Source organism: Dasypus novemcinctus, chromosome 12, assembly GCF_030445035.2.
Source record: "Dasypus novemcinctus isolate mDasNov1 chromosome 12, mDasNov1.1.hap2, whole genome shotgun sequence".
Taxonomy (NCBI): Eukaryota; Metazoa; Chordata; class Mammalia; order Cingulata; family Dasypodidae; genus Dasypus; species Dasypus novemcinctus.
The window spans coordinates 3,422,697-3,439,128 of NC_080684.1; the positions used below are offsets into that span (position 1 = coordinate 3,422,697).

A 16,432-nucleotide genomic window follows, 5' to 3' on the forward strand; every position below is an offset into this window, starting at 1 on the left:
CAAAGGACACTCCCCAGAAAGTAAAAAGATAGCCTACAGAAAGGGAGAAAAGACTTTCCAATTATATATATGAGAAGGGCCTAATATTTAGAATATATATTCTAAAAATCCCTTATCATTTAACAAAAAAATGTATTAAAAATGGGTAAGGTATTTTAATTGACATTTCTTCAAGGAATACAAGAAATTGGCTGAAAAGCACAGGAAATGATGCTCAACATGTTTAGTCATTAGGGATATGCAAATCAACACTACAATGTGACATCACTTTATACCTGCTGGGTTGGCTATACTATTTTTGAAAATCTAAAATAAATGGCGAAGGTGTGGAGAAATTGGAATCCTTCTATATAGATGGTAGATATGTACAATGGAGCAACTACTGTAGAAATTATTTATGCAGTTCCTCAGTAAGATATGCACAGTATTAGCTGATGACCTAGTAATTCTTTTCCTTGATATATATCCCCAAAATTGAAGAAAGATATTTGAGTAACTTTATACAAATTTTCATAGCATCATTATTTACAATAACTAACACTTGGAAACTACTCAAATATCTATCACCTAATAAATGTATAACCAAAATGTCTTATATCTGTATATTAGAATTTTTTTCAGCCATAAAATGGAATAAAGTAATGATACAAGGTATACCATGGAAAATCTTGAAAACATTGTACATATTTTCAAAATTTAAACCAGATACAAAAAGTCACATTTTTAGAAGATTCCATTTCTGTATAATATCTAGAAAAGGTAAATCAACAAAGAAGGAAAGAAGATTAATGGCTGACCAAGATTAAGGGGAGTGGGGAATATAGATAACCTCCTTTTGGTGTGTATGAGGTTTCCTTTGGAATTTAAAAAAAATGTTCTGAAATTAGATAAAGCTGATGCACAACATGGTAAATGTACTAAATGCTACTGACAGTACTTTTAAAATTGCTAATCTGATACTATGTGATTTTTGCCTCAAAAAAAGTACAGATAATGTCAAGTACAGAAAGTAAATAAGATTTTATTCAAAGAAATCCAATTTTCTCTAGAATAAAATCATATGTTTTAATGTTTAAACATGAAGATAAACATTAATAGTTCTAAATTGTAATGAACATTTATGTTCTCATTTGTTTTTCATGCATAAATGATACCATCTTCATATGAAAATAAAATAAAAACATCAAATTAGAAGGAAACCCTTGAATTCCTCTCAAATATTTGTACAATTCAATAGTAAATGAAATGGCAATAAAATTATGTCCTCTACTTTGTTATGTGCTTTTAATTTTTACACAATTAATGTAATTTTACATAAAATTTTTTTCATAAATTGGCTTCCAGTACTCTTTCAGATTATTACCAACATTTTTATCCTATTCTATAGAGTACTACATGGTTGCTACCCTAACATTTCCACTCTCTATTCTTCATCCCAATAACCTGTTGAAATTCTGTCACATTGTTCGGTCTGTTAAAGTGCTCATATTTATTCATCTTCCACTTATTTTTATTTCCAGATTAATTTCAGAAAATTACAGCCTTTTATCTGTTGATATCCAGTGTAAGAAACTACGAATGATAAATGAATCTTTATAATTTTTTTCTTCACATTAGCCATACATAGAGAACATCATCTTAGAATTATAATTTTGAACTTATCTGATAAATCCAATGAAATGAACAGTGAGTGTCCCACAGAATGAAGCACTAACTAGTCTCACTATCTGTATATCATGGTGTGATCACTTGGAACATAGTCCTCATGTGGTCTGACTGTTTTAAAAGGGTATACAAAAATAGAGGTTATATTTACTTTAAGAAGAAACTGGACAGGACAGCAATTTGGGAAGAGAAGAAAATGCTGTTTTCTTTCGGAATCTGTCTCAGAATCTAGCTGACCTCACTATTTCTTCCAATACTGAGGTTTTGATGAATTCTCCAAACAAAAGATGTGAGCAGGCCACATTTACTTGCATTTTATAAGTCCTGACTACATTTAGATTTTTTTTACCAAAGAAATATCTTCCATTTTATTGTATCCACTTTTTCCTCAACATTGTCATTTCCTATTTTTCACTATTGGTGTCCTTTTTTCATTTTTATTTTGAATCTATTTCTTTACTTTTAATTCTGTTGCCCAAGATCCTAGGTATTTTCAGTTCAATACTGTAAGCAAAAGACATATGTAACTATTAAATTCAAATTATTTAAATTTAAATAACACCAAAAGTTCAGTGCTCTAGTAGCACTAATCAAATTTCAAGTGGTCAATAGCTATATGTAGCCAGTGGCTTCTGCAATGGACTCTGCAGACATAGAACACTATCTTCATTGAAGGAAGAATTATTAGTGATATTGAATGGAATCTTAGATATTTCTATTTTTTCCATTTTTAATTATTCTTTGCTTCTTTATAACTCCCTTCTATGTCTACACCACAATAATGTTTTATTTCTAACTTTTTTTGGTAAATACTTGTATCATTTATTTTAATTTATATAAGTATTTTACACAATACAAGACCAGTAGTTATCTTTTTTTTTTAAGATTTATTTTTTATTTCTCTCCCCTTCCCCCCCTCCGCGAGTTGTCTGTTCTCTGTGTACATTTGCTGCGTGTTCTTCTTTGTCTGCTTCTGTTGTTGTCAGTGGCACAGGAATTTCTGTCTCTTTTTTGTTGAGTCATCTTGCAGTGTCAGCTCTCCGTGTGTGCGGCACCATTCCTGGGCAGGCTGCGCTTACATTCGCGCTGGGTGGCTCTCCTTACGGGGCGCACTCCTTGTGTGTGGGGCTCTCCTACGTGGGGGACACCCCTGCATGGGGGACACCCCTACGTGGTACAGCACTCCTCGCATGCATCAGCACTGCGTGTGGGCCAGCTCCACACAGGTCAAGGAGGCCCAGGGTTTGAAGCGCGGACCTCCCATGTGGCAGACAGATGCCCTATCCATCGGGCCAAGCCTGCTTCCCAGTAGTTATCTTAAGAATATTGGTTTATATTTGTGACTAGTAATTTTATGTAATGTATTCAAATATTATTTTTCATGATTAACTTTTTTATTTGTCCCAAGGTTATTTATAAGAGTTTTCCCCCTTAATCTGAAGTTCACAGATTATATTTTCCATATTCTCATTATTTTCTGGTTTTAATTCCTTTTGAATAGGGAATATTGGTTATGCCTTTCAAATTTTTGATGTTTTCCTCCATACTATTATATGAAACATTTTTATGGTCAATTCATGCACTGTGTAAAGGTGGATTTTTTTCAAGGTGTGGTATTTTAATATATGCTTTATTGAATAATTTTGGAAATTCGAATTGCTTTTAGAAAATAGTAAGGATTTTTATTGTCATAACAAGGAGAGATACATGGGATGATACATAATCCCATGGGATGGGATTAATTTATGGGATGATACACAAATTACAGTCTGAGTCCCTCATTCTAAGACCCATATCTGAAAACCAAACCTTGACAAAGTTCTGTCTCTGTAGGTGTTCCTTCCCCAGATCCTGAACCATATGAACCAATCATAACTCAACAGCTTCCTTTTTCTTCTGCAGCATAGTTTCTCTAAGTCAAGGCTAAGCCAAGTAAGGAACCCTATCCTGTGTCAATCAATAAAAATTATTTTCTTTAAGACTACCTTGTCCTATTTATAAAAGCCTTTTTTGCTCTCATTCTTCTATGCTCCCTTCCATCTTATGGGTTGTATGTTGCCCAATCCTTGAAATGCTTAAACAATTATGAGATTCAATAAATAAATTTCCTTTGGATTTTGGGGGATTTTTTAGATGTTCTGGCTATAAGGACAGGATCCAATGGTGGCTGCTAATGCCTCTGGAGACAAGAAGAAACACACAAAAGTGCCTGCAGGACCCATTGTGTTTTCTTTTCTCCCCACCATCTCCAAGGTACATAGATGTGTCCATCTCTGATCTATGCTCCATTTTTTTTTAGTTTGAGCTTTCTGATCTCATTAGCTATCAGTGAAACGGTTATTAGGTTAATCTAACTGATGGGAAAGTTCAAATTTTGAGACTGAGTCTCTGGTGCAGAAGTGTTTCATTTTACTAATGCTAGTTTCTCTGTCCTGTGCACAAGAAGAAGAAATGATAAAGATTATCTACAACTATTATTCTCTATAATCTGGCACTCTGGTATACTACATGTTAAAAATTTATGGGGCTGGAAGCTGTATCAACCTAACAAAATGGCAAAATCTCACCAAAGACAACCTGGAATTTCTGTGTCAATTTTGGGAAATATCCAAGTACAGAAATAACATATCACTATAGAAAAGGACCTCCCAAACTAAACAGCTGAATGGAATACCTACTTTAATTAGTACTCAGAATTTACTAAGACACTCAAAAATACTTTCATTAAAGGACTTTTTGCAAAAGACAAATGAGAACTTGTCAGCTCGTGGGATTTCTGCTTTCCTTATTTCAATGATTTTGTTTCTGACAAATAACTAAATTATTTTTAATTGAAGATATAAGCTATTTGTGTCTGTCTGTATGTTTTATATATGACATTTTCTTACCTCTGAATGGCACTGTCAAAGTAATAATTGTATAACTAAGTCTTAGGAATGTTAAGCCAAGAACACAAAGGAAATTCCAAATCTATTGTGTATTAGAGCCCTCAACTTGATGGAGTTGCCTGTGCTTATCCAAATTTTGTTGAAGTATATAAGAAGATGCCAAGTTACTCAAAGCCTCAGCAAATTTAACTCAGTGCAGACCTAACATTTTTTATCCATAAAAATGACTTATGACCCCCTTCTAGTTCACCTTGAAACCTTCACCTAAAATGATGCAATGTTCTTAACCCTACTACTCTGTTACTTTTATCTGATGAGGGTGATCCCTATGGCAGTAAACTGTTAACTTCAAAATTAAAAACTTCATACATGCTCTTATGATCAATCCAGATGTCATTCTATTTGTTAATGCTTCTTGTGCTAGAAATTTCAATGGTACATTCCAGAAAGACTATGTGGTTACCACATACTGATTGAATTACGTAGTCTTCCACAATTTTCTTCTGCCGGAGGATGAATTCTATATTCTTACAAATGCCTGAGTTCTATCTAAAGCAAATTATTTTAACATCTATAGTGAGAACAGATATGCTTTTGTTACAACTCGTTATTTCAAGATGCTATGGAAACAAAGAAGGTTCTTCATTTCTGGAATGGCAGTTGAAAATTGTGGACAAGTAAATGATTTCTCTTCTCTCATTTTACTCCAATCTATGGTTGCCATCGCTAAGATAGAAGCTCACAGAGAAAGACTGAAACTGAATATTTTTTAAATGATCTTGCATATTTTCATATGACAGCAGCCACTAATGCAGGTGTAATTATAAACTTAAATTAAAAACTGACTAAATTAACTGAAGAACCTAGCCTTCCCTAGCCCCCAAAATTTTACCTTTGGCCCTCATGTTTATTCATAGCATTTCCTTTGGGAAATCCAAACTTTCCCATGAAATTGTTACTAGCAGACCTGTAAAACTGAGAACTGATCACTTCTTGCCACACTCTGACAGGACCCAATTTGGAAATCCTTAATAGATTATGCCAAATATTATCTTCAACAGGTAAAAGGCACCTTTTCTGTCCCACATGACAGACACCCCATTAATCATAATCTGACACCAGGATAATGGATATACTAGAAATGACACAGGCAAAAGACAGTCCTAGATCCTCATTAAAATGAACCTTGCCAAGTACTCCTAACATTTGATACTGCAACTTAATTACAGGGTATTGATCCACAGGTCTATATCACTCAACTAAAAATAACTCCATCAGACTCCGGCCTTGTTCTAACTCTGGAGACATAAATATCAAACTAGCCAAGAAGTGAAATAGACAATATCATGTGGTAGACTACTTATTTCCAAGGTGACAAATCAAGTCATTACATAAACAAATCCTCACATTACATTTACCTTACTAATACTTAAAATACATAAAATCTTATTTCCCTATACTTTGTCCTTGTACTGGCCTGGAAAGACAATGCCATTGTCTGTGCTTCTCCCAGGACATTTCAAAGGGAGGTAACTTCATACACTGTTGGATTTGTCACCATAAATCCTGATCTATGCACACTGCAAGGGACCCCGTTGTTCTACCCATAGCAAATTTCTTTCTTGTCCCAAATGCTTCAATCTCTTTGGATCAAACTATATCATTTGTTTCATATAAATATGATTTCTAGAGCAAAGATCCTCTTTACTCTGCTTTAAGCTTTATGTCCTATAACACTGTAACCTAGAATTAAGAATTAAGAAAAGTTTACTGTTACTGGATTGTTATAAAGGTGCCTTTTTTCTTATTTTTTCAGTATATTATAGAATAACCAAAAGCTGATAACTGAAATACTGAAACTGGCTAGATTGACCTCATCTTCTTTATGGTTATTTCAAACTAGGCTCACTCTTCTGTATGCTTACTGCTATGATGGTTATTCTAGTCTGACCTTACCTTTGTTTACAGATATTTCAAAACTAGACTTACCCTGTGTGTAGTTACTACTGTGGGGGTTATTCTAGACTGACTTTATATTTGTTTATGGTTATTTGAATATTATGCTCACTCCTGTGTATAATTATTATTTTGATGGTTATTCTAGCCTGATTTTACCTATTTTATGATTATTTCAACACTAGACTTACCCTTGTGTATAGTTACTATTGTGGTGACTATTGTAGACTGACCTTAGCTTTGTTTATGGTTATTTCAACTCCAGATTCATGCTTGTGTATATTTAGTATTGTGATGATAACCATACCACCCTCCCCCGTTTGAATCCATAAAAACTCTAAACCATTCAAAATCAGAGAGGGAGATTTTTGGGCCCTTGGGCCAATGACCTCTTCACTAGACTAAATAACTCTTTCTCTTGGAATCCCAGTGTCTCACAAATTGATCTTAAAATGCATTGGGAGGAAAGACCCTACTTTTGCTCAGTATCAACCACACTATAAACACAACTAATCTAGAGAATTACACAGATATCATAGAAGAGCTTGGAAAACTTACTATGAGAGTACACATGATTCCATGAACTACAAGTTACCTTAACAATGCATGTCCATTTTCACATTTGACACTGGATCTGCAAGAGAGTCACAGCACAAATAAATTTTGGTCAGCTCTTCATTTGTACACAGAGCCTTGAATCATAAGGACAAATTATAGTATTCCTTGTAACGGATCTATAAACAACATCAATTTGTCTGTATTTACACTGTTCAGCCAGGCAATATTTTTTGTGGAAATCTTATATTTGTCTGGACAGTAAAGCCTTAATAGCTGGTAAATGTCTGGACAATGTGCTCTTGGTCTCCTCACAGGCCCTTAGAGGCTTATAATCAAGCTGAAACTTCTCACTGGACTATTCTTCTCAACTCAGTCTCAAGCAAAACAGGATTTACCCAGGGAGTTAATGATTCTGGGTTTGCCTCTTTTGGCAGATTGTTGATACCTTGGCTTAAGGATAACATAAATGAAAACAGGATTAGATATCCATCAATCACAATAGGAGAAATTACTGAATCTACTAGGAGGAATAGCTACATAGGGTATCATTAGATTTATTACCTAAACTTTAGACAATAGCATTGCCATACTTTATTACTTATTAACTGATCAAGGAGGCATTTTTGCCATTGCCAAAACCACCTGTTGTACTTGGGTAAACACTTACGGGGAAGTTGAGACACAATTGCATGAAATAAACAATCCACATGGTTTAAACAGGTAAGTCCTTCAACAGGACCCTTATTTGATCACTTTTATTTCAGTTGCTTCAAATCATGGGGTACTGGGCTTAACAGCATACTATGAGGTGGGCATTTGTGTATTTTTATCACTCATAAGTACTCATTATAGTCTCCCTGGTGCACTTTTTTCCCCTCCGGAGTTTGGAATGTGTCTCCCCAGCCATTTGTGTCTCAGATGACATAAAAAGGATGATCAAGGGAAAACTGACATCATGAACTCCTTTGAACTCAACATGAAAACAACCTGCACGTACTTCTCCAAGACATTACACTGTAACAGAAAATGGGCTAAACACCTTAAATTTTGACAGCAAACTGAAGCTTAATGAAGTTCCTACCTGTTTTAAAATTTTTTTTTCCCAGACTTTGAAACATGAGAACAATGTGCCATAACTTGCCAGCTTCTGTTCTCTCTTCCTTCTCCAGGAATTTGGATCTCTTCCATTTGCATATGTGCAGAATTTCCTCCACAGTTTCTCTAATTTGTTTAAATTCTCATTTTCACTCGGTCCCCCATTTTCCTTACACTTTTCATTACGGGATTTTTTTTCCTTTAAGTATTTTCTGCCTCAACTTTCTTCCCTGCTAGGTTATCCTGACTCGGGGAGTCAGATGGGGTCATTGCAGAAAGGTGGGTCCCCCCAGAAAAGTTCTTTCTGCATTTAGGTGGTCCCACTGACAGTAACTGGATTGAGTGCACCACGCAGTCACCGCCTTTCTGCCGAAGTTTTACTTCCCACTCCCAGCCGGAGGCCCCTTTGTTTTCAGCAGTCTTCAGCAGACTGTTTTCCACCTTGGGTCTCCACGCCTGAACGTGTGTGGGGTTCCAGTTCCCCGCTGTGAGTAACACTGAAACCTGTTTCCCGGGTGAGAGCGATCCAGGCTGCTCGCCGCCTCTGGGGAACTCCCAAGCTTTGCACGGACCCGCTGAGAGGGAAGCGAAGAGGACCTGTAGGTCCTGGAGGGGAGTTTCCTACCTGCTATTTTTCTTCTTTCTCCAATTCGGCATTTGTGGAGTCCTCCAGTCTCTACCATCAGCCACAGTTCTGCAGTCCCCAGATTCACTGAATATCTCGGAGATTTTTTTCTCATGGAACGTCTTTTGTCGCGGTTTTGATGACGTCACCCCCACCACTGATTTTTTTTTTTTTTTTTTTTTTTTTTTTTACTTTATTTCAACTTCAAAAAACAGACAAAAGACAACTTAACAAATTATGGAAGCATTACGCTAAAATTTCTTTCCAGGCATATTTATCTTATTTTATCATAAAAAGTAATTCAATTGTTTCTCCAGTGTTCAGAAAGAAACAAAGGACAGATTGGTTAAATGATTTGATCAAAGTCTCCTAGTTAGGAAAAAATTTGATCATATTCATAGCTCATAAAATAATTCTATAAAAATTTTTTTTACCTTTAGCATTCATATAGTACCTTCTTTGTTGTATCTACAAAAACATTGCAAAATGCCAAGAAAATCATATCAAAATATAATAAAGAAGGTTACCTGTTTAGAACGCTCGGAGGGGAGGGTCTGATGCAGGACGGGCTCCTGGGGAATGTCTAAATGCTCATTCTGCCAGAGTGGGTGACACCATGGGGTAGAAACCCAAGTAGTGAGAGTGGGGGTGGACCCACATCCTGGGGAGGACTAATGCCATCAAATAGAGGAAACTGTATCCCTCGAGAGAAAGGGTGGCTCCCAGGGCATTGGGGCAGTTGAGCAAGTTAGGCCCTGAACACTATTCCATCTATCTCTGGAAGTGGCTCCTCGGGAAACGGAGGTTGGCTGTCACTGTGGGCACCAAGGTGGAAGGGAAAATGGACGTTAAATGTGTGGAACCAAGGTAAATGGGGGGTAAGAGAGGAGTTTCGTGAGAGAACACAAGGATGGATATAAAACATGTAATATTACACCATAACATATAGGAGGTGACAGACAGATAATGTAAACCATAATGTAAAACATAGGATAACTAAGAATGTAAAAAACTGTGTATCCTAAAGTATGCACCACAATGTAAGCACAGATGTCACCTTGTTAGAAAGCTATTGTCTCAGACTCTGTACACCACGTTAAGTTAATATGATGTGAATAGGGTGTAAGGGTATCACTGTGGAAGGGAAAAGGTTTTGTGGTGGATGTATGGGAGTGCTGTATATTATATATATGCATTGCTATGGTCTATGGCTCCTGTGAAGAGAAGCTCAATAATTAGGGGAAAAAAAAAAAAAGATAGGATGTAGAATTTTTTCCAAGTCAACATGTATTCTTTATCTAACCTTTAAACCCATCGCTATATGCCATTTCCTAGTAAGGGACCCTGACATTATATTGGGCTTCAAATTTCAGGGAGTTCTGGATCACAGAGTGGTTCAACAATGGCAATGGAGGGATACTGGTATGGGATACCATTGACAGGTGATATATGGCTGACAGGGAGCTGTACAGAACATATGTCCAGGGTGCATGGTAATGTTTGGATATACTCATAGTGGCAACAATTAAAAACCACAGCAGGGGGGGTACTGGGTTCCTGGCCAGTGGTGCTCTGTCGTGGTCCCTAGGGGAGCAGCGACAGTCTCCCAGGTGCAGCGGCGGGGACCGGGAGGGAGTGAGGGTTCAACAGTGAGCCCCTGACGCTAATGACTATGCTTGGGAGCTGATAAGCCTAAAATAAGAACAAGGCCTAGAGCAGCATTGTGCCTGGGAATTTCCTCCTGTCAGCCTTCATGTTACTCAAATGTGGCCAGTCTCGAAGCCAAACTCAGCATGTAAATGCAATGCCTTCCCCCCAGCGTGGGACATGACACCCGGGGATGAGCCTCCCTGGCACCGAGGGACCACTATCAACTACCAACTGATGATGCAACTGGAAAATGACCTTATACGGAAGGTTCAACGCGGATCAGCCGAATATCCCTGTCTACATAAAATAACATGACTTTAAAATGCTGTTTGACCTAATGTAAGGGGGAAACGGAAAGGAGAAATGAGTTTATATGGCTACGAGTCTCTAAAAAAGAGTCTGGAGGCTGGCAGAAGGATTGCCCTTATGCACAACTGAGCAGAGTCTGAGAGACAGATAAAGCAGATACAACCCCCAGGTATTGGTTCCTTTGAGGGCTAAAGAGACCCATGGGAGTTATGGTCATGGCCGATGGGGTTAACTACCAGGTCAGATGGCCCCTCTTTGGAAATGGAGTTTATGTGTGATGAATCTGGACTCAGATGGGATCTCTCTTCATAAGACTTTCATGCTAATGTGCTGGAGGTGCAGTTAGTGTTAGGGTTTAAGATATATTTAGGGGATTTGAATCTCTGGACTGACAATGTGATAGCCAGGTCCTGAGCCTCAACAGACTCCAGCACCTACAATCTGATTCATTGGACTCACCTCATTCAGCTAAGATGGAGTTGAAGAAGGACAACTACCACACCATGGAGCCTAGAGTGATTACAACTGAAAGTGGGAGGATTGCATCCAGCATCCATGTGGAATCTGAGCCTCCTCTTGACATAGAGGTGCAATGGACACAACCAATCCAATGTCCACATAGAAAAGGTGGCATTGGATTGGGAAAAGTGGACATGGTGGCTGATGGGTATGGGGAAAGGCAGGAAGAGATGAGAGGTGGAGGCGTCTTTGGGACATGGAGTTGCCCTGGATGGTGCTTCAGGGGCAATCACTGGACATTGTAAATCCTCACAGGGCCCACTGGATGGAATGGGGGAGAGTATGGGCCATGATGTGGACCATTGACCATGAGGTGCAGAGGTGCCCAAAGATGTACTTACCAAATGCAATGGATGTGTCATGATGATGGGAATGAGTGTTGCTGGGGGGGGGGAGAGGTGGGGTGGGGGTGGTGGGGTTGAATGGGACCTCATATATATATATATTTTTTTAATGTAATATTATTACAAAGTCAATAAAAAATAAAAAAAAAATTTTTTTAAATTGCAATATTACTGGTAACTGTAGTCTGTAACTTTCATTAGTTCAATTTTCCCATGTATCAGCATAGTCTTAACACCTTGTAGAAGAACCTTCTTGTATTCATATCATTAGCCACAATCCTCATCTATCACCAAAATGATATATAAAATGTTATACAGCCCCTGGGTCATCCTCTAGCTGTTTTTCAATTATTAACCATCCTAGACTACCCCTTTCAACCACAATCCCATTTATAAATCAGCAGTATTTATTATACACATTACGATGTGCTCCAGTGAATTCTATTCATTAAAATATATTTACAATGATCTTATTAAACATTTGTCATGTTCAGTATGATCTCCTTCTTCATAACCAACATTCTGTCTCCTAGCTATATATATATATATATATTTTATAGTTTAATTCCATAAACTTACTAATCACATTTAGTAGATATCAGTGAGAACATGCAATATTCATCCTTTTGTGTCTGTCATTTCACTCAAAATAATATCTTCAAAGTTCATCCATGCTGCCATATGTTTACCCATTCATTAGGTGATGGGCATTTAGATTGCTTCCATCCTTTAGCAATTGTGAGAAATGCCACTATGAATATCAATGTGCAAATATCTGTTAGCATCCTTGTTTTCAGACCTTCTGAATATATTTCTAGTATCAGGATTGCTAGGTCATGTGGCAATTCTATATTTAGCATTTTGAAGAACCACTAAAATGTCCTCCACTGAGTCTGCACCATTTGACACTCATACCAACAGTGAAGGGGTCTTTCTGTTTCTCCAATCCTCTCCAGCACCCATAGTTTCCTGAGTTTTTTAAATAATAGCCATTCTGTAAGGCATGAAATGGAATCCCATGGTAGTTTTGATCTGCATTTTCCTAATAGCTAGTGATGTTGAGCCTATTTTCCTGTGCTTTTAGGCCATTTGTATATCTTCTTTGCCAAAATGTCTATTCAGTTCTTTTTCCCATTTTTAAATTAGGTTGCGTATCTTTCTGTTTTTGAGTTATGGGCCCTAGTTATATAACATGGAAATAAAACCTATGTTGGATATGTGATTTCTGAAGATTTTCTCCCTTCTCAGATAGCTCATTAGCAGTGTACAGAAATGCTATTAGGTTTTTTTTGCATATTAAACTTCTATCATGTCACTTTGCTCAAATGTTCTATTAGTTCTAAGAGCTCTGTTGTGGATTTTTTGGGATTTTCTATATATAGGATCATATCTGCAAACAGCAAAAGTTTTACTTCTTCCTTTCCTATTTGGGTGTCTTTTATTTCTATTTCTTGCTTAATTGTTCTAGCTAGAGCTTCTAGCACAATATTGGATAACAGTAATGATAGTGGGCATCCTTTTCTTTTTCCCAATCTCAGCTGGAAAACTTTCAGTCTTTCACCATTGGGTACAAGGTTAGTTGTGGGGTTTTTACATATGCAATATATCATATTGAGAAAGTTTCCTTCTATTCCTATCTTTCAGAGTGTCTTTAAAAAGAAAGAATGACTTATTTTGTCAAATGCCTTTTCTGCATGAATTGAGATCATCCTGGTTTTTCATCTTCAATTTATTATTGTGAAATATTACACTGAATATCTTATGTTGTACCATGTTCATATATCTGGTATAAAATGCATTTGATCATGGTGTATAATTTTTAATGTGCTTTTGGTGTATAATTTTTAATGTGCTTTTGGATTAGGTTACCAAGTATTTTGCTCAGGATATTTGCATCTATATTCATTAGAGATATTGGTCTATAATTTTCTTTTTCATAATATCCCTATTTACATTGGTAAAAAGGTGGTGTTGTCTTCTTAGAAAGAGTTTGGTAGTCTTCTTCTTGTCCAATTTTTTGTAAGCATTTGAGCAAGGTTTGTATTAGATCATCTTTAAATAACTGGTAGAATTCACCTGTGAAGCCATCTGGTCATCGGCTTTTCACTTTGGGGAGGTTTTTGATGACTGCTTCAATTTCATTATATGTGGTTGGTCTTTCATTTATTCTAGGGTCAGTGTGGGTTGTTCATGTGCTTCTAGGAATTTCTCCACTTCATCAACATTGTCAATTTTGTTGGCATATGGTTGTTAAGAGTATCCTATCAGATCTCTATTGTTTCTGCTGGATCAGTGGTAATATCCCCCTACACATTTCTGATTTCATTTGCTTCTTTTTTTCTTTGTTAATATAGCTAAAGATTTGTTCATTTTGTTGATCATCTCAAACAACTTTTAGTTCTGTTGATTCCTTCTTTCTTTTCTCCATTTCATTTATTTCTCCCTTAATTTTAATTGTTTCTTTCTGCTTACTTTGTGACTGGTTTGCTGTTCTTTTTCTATTTCATTCAGGTTTTCAGTAAGGTCTTCGATTTTTAGCTATTTTGTCTTTTTTAATGTAAGCATTGAGAGCTATAAATTTCCCTCTTAGAACTACCTTTGCTGTATCCCATGCATATATATATATATATATATATATACTTATATATATATATATATTTGAAGCACTAGGGGCTGGGGATTGAAATGGGAACCTCATATGTGGGAAGCTGGTACTCAACCACTGAATGACATTGGTTTGCCTGAGTTGGTTTTTTGTTTGTTTTTGTTTTCTCAAGAGGCATGCGAAACTGAACCCAAGCCCTCCCTTTTGAAAGGCAGGTACTCAGCTCTTAAGCCATAACCACTTCCTTCCCATAAGTTTTGATGTTTTCTCATTTTCATTCATCTTGAAATATTCACTCATTTTTCTCACAATTTATTGTTTGTACCACTGATTATTTAAGAGCATATTGTTTAATCTTCATATACTTGTGAAATTTTCCTTTTTTTGCTTGTTATCAATTTCCAACTTTATTCTTTCATGATTAGAGAGTGTAAATAAAAAATAAATCTTTAAAAAAAAGAGAATTCTTGTTTGGCAATATTTCATTTTTTCAGTATTTAAATATATTTTACTACTGTCTTCTTGCCTCCATGGTCTCTGATAAGAGATCAACACTTAGACTTATTGAGGCTGCCTTGCAAGTGATATAGTTCTTTTCTCTTACTGCTCTCAGAAACCTGTCTTTATCTCTGGCATTTTGGATAGTTGATGTCTCAGAGTAAGTCTCTTCAGATTCGTTCTGTTTGGGGTATATTTTTCTTCTTGAATGTTGATGTTCTTGTCTTTCATAAGGATAGGAAAATTTTCATTGTTTCCTCAAATATTCTTTCTACCCCTTGTCCATTCTCCTCTCCTTTCAGATACCTATAATGCACGTGATTGTCTTTCACTTTATCATTCAATTCCCTGAGACCCTGGTCAATTTTTTACATTCTTTTCTCTTTCTCTTCTTCTCTCTTTTCAAGTTCATATGCTCTGTCTTCCAATTCATTAATTCTGTGCTCAACCAATTCAAATCTGATATTATATGCTTCTAATGCATTTTTAATCAAATCTCTTGTGTCTCTTATTCCCATAAGCTCTGTTGCTTTTCTTTGCAGGCTTTCAAATTGTTCTTTATTTTCACATCTTCATATATTTTTTCTCTTTAGTCAAATATTCACTCAACTACTTGAACTGATTAAGGAGATTTGTGTAAGCATCGTGGATTAGTTTTCTTTACTCCTGTGTCTCATATGGAGTCTTCGTTGTTCTTTTGACTGGACCATATCTTCCTGTTTCTTAGTATGACTTGTAACTTTTGGTTAATAGGTAGGCATCTGATTTTGTTGGATTTTACTCTGTTGATTAATTTCTCTCTCTTGCTCAGTGGTTTTATTTCTCAGCTCTACTATGAGATTTGGTTCAATTTTTTTGAAGCTTTTTTTCTCAGTTTAAGTTATCAAAACACGGGCAAGGAGCCACTAATGGGGTGTAGACCGGATCTAAGTTACCTGGGAAAGGAACAGACAAGCCTTGTCTTGCGTCACTTTCCATGCTGTCCACCAGATGGCACCCTTTGTCAAATCTTTCCACTGAGATGACTCCTTCAATTTCCACTTAACTTAGCTTGTAAGCCAGAGATGTCCATGTGCCAGCTGGGACCTGAGCCTCAGCAGAGTTGCGACTCCTACCCTCTGATTCATTGGACTTACCCAGGTCAGCTAACAGGGAGGAGAAGATGGTCAACCACCACACCAGGGAATCAAGAGTGCCTACAACTGCAAGCAGGAGAATTACATCCATCATCCATGTGGAATCTAAGCCCTCTCTTGATCTAGAGGTGGAGTGAACATCACCATCCCAGGGTCCACAGAATGGAGGAATAAAGTATGGATTAGAGTGGACTTACTGATATTCTACTATAAAAACTATTGTGACTAGTAATAGAAGAAATTATAGCACTGAGGTGGAGAAAGTGGCCACAGTAGTTGCTGAGAGCAGGGAGAGGGAAGAAGAGATGTGATGTGGGGGCATTTTTGGGACCTTAAGTTATCCTAAATGATATTGCTAGGTCAGATGCTGGACTGTATATATCCTACCATAACCTACTGAATGTACTGGGGAAGAGTGTGAACTACAGGGTATACTATTATCTAAGTGGTGCAGCAGTGCTCCAAAATGTGTTCACCAAGTGCGATAAGTGTGCCACAATGATGGAGGAGGTAGTTAGTGTAGGAGGAGTGGGGTGGGGGGGGTAGGGAGTATACGGGAACCTCTTATATATTTTTTTTTCTCC

The 16,432-nt window shown here is 36.8% G+C and overlaps 1 protein-coding gene across 1 annotated transcript in view; it reads right to left on the bottom strand.

Annotated features, from left to right (window-relative positions):
* LOC101430318 (zinc finger protein 596-like) overlaps positions 1-8,946 on the bottom strand; it is a 74,027-nt gene extending 65,081 nt beyond the window's left edge. Inside the window, exons 1-2 of the mRNA XM_023592391.3 lie at positions 8,788-8,946; positions 7,105-7,143 (exon numbers count right to left, since the gene is read on the bottom strand). The gene's annotated coding sequence lies outside the window, so the exon portion shown is untranslated. The remainder of the gene's footprint in view (positions 1-7,104; positions 7,144-8,787) is intronic.
* Positions 8,947-16,432: the final 7,486 nt, after the last annotated feature.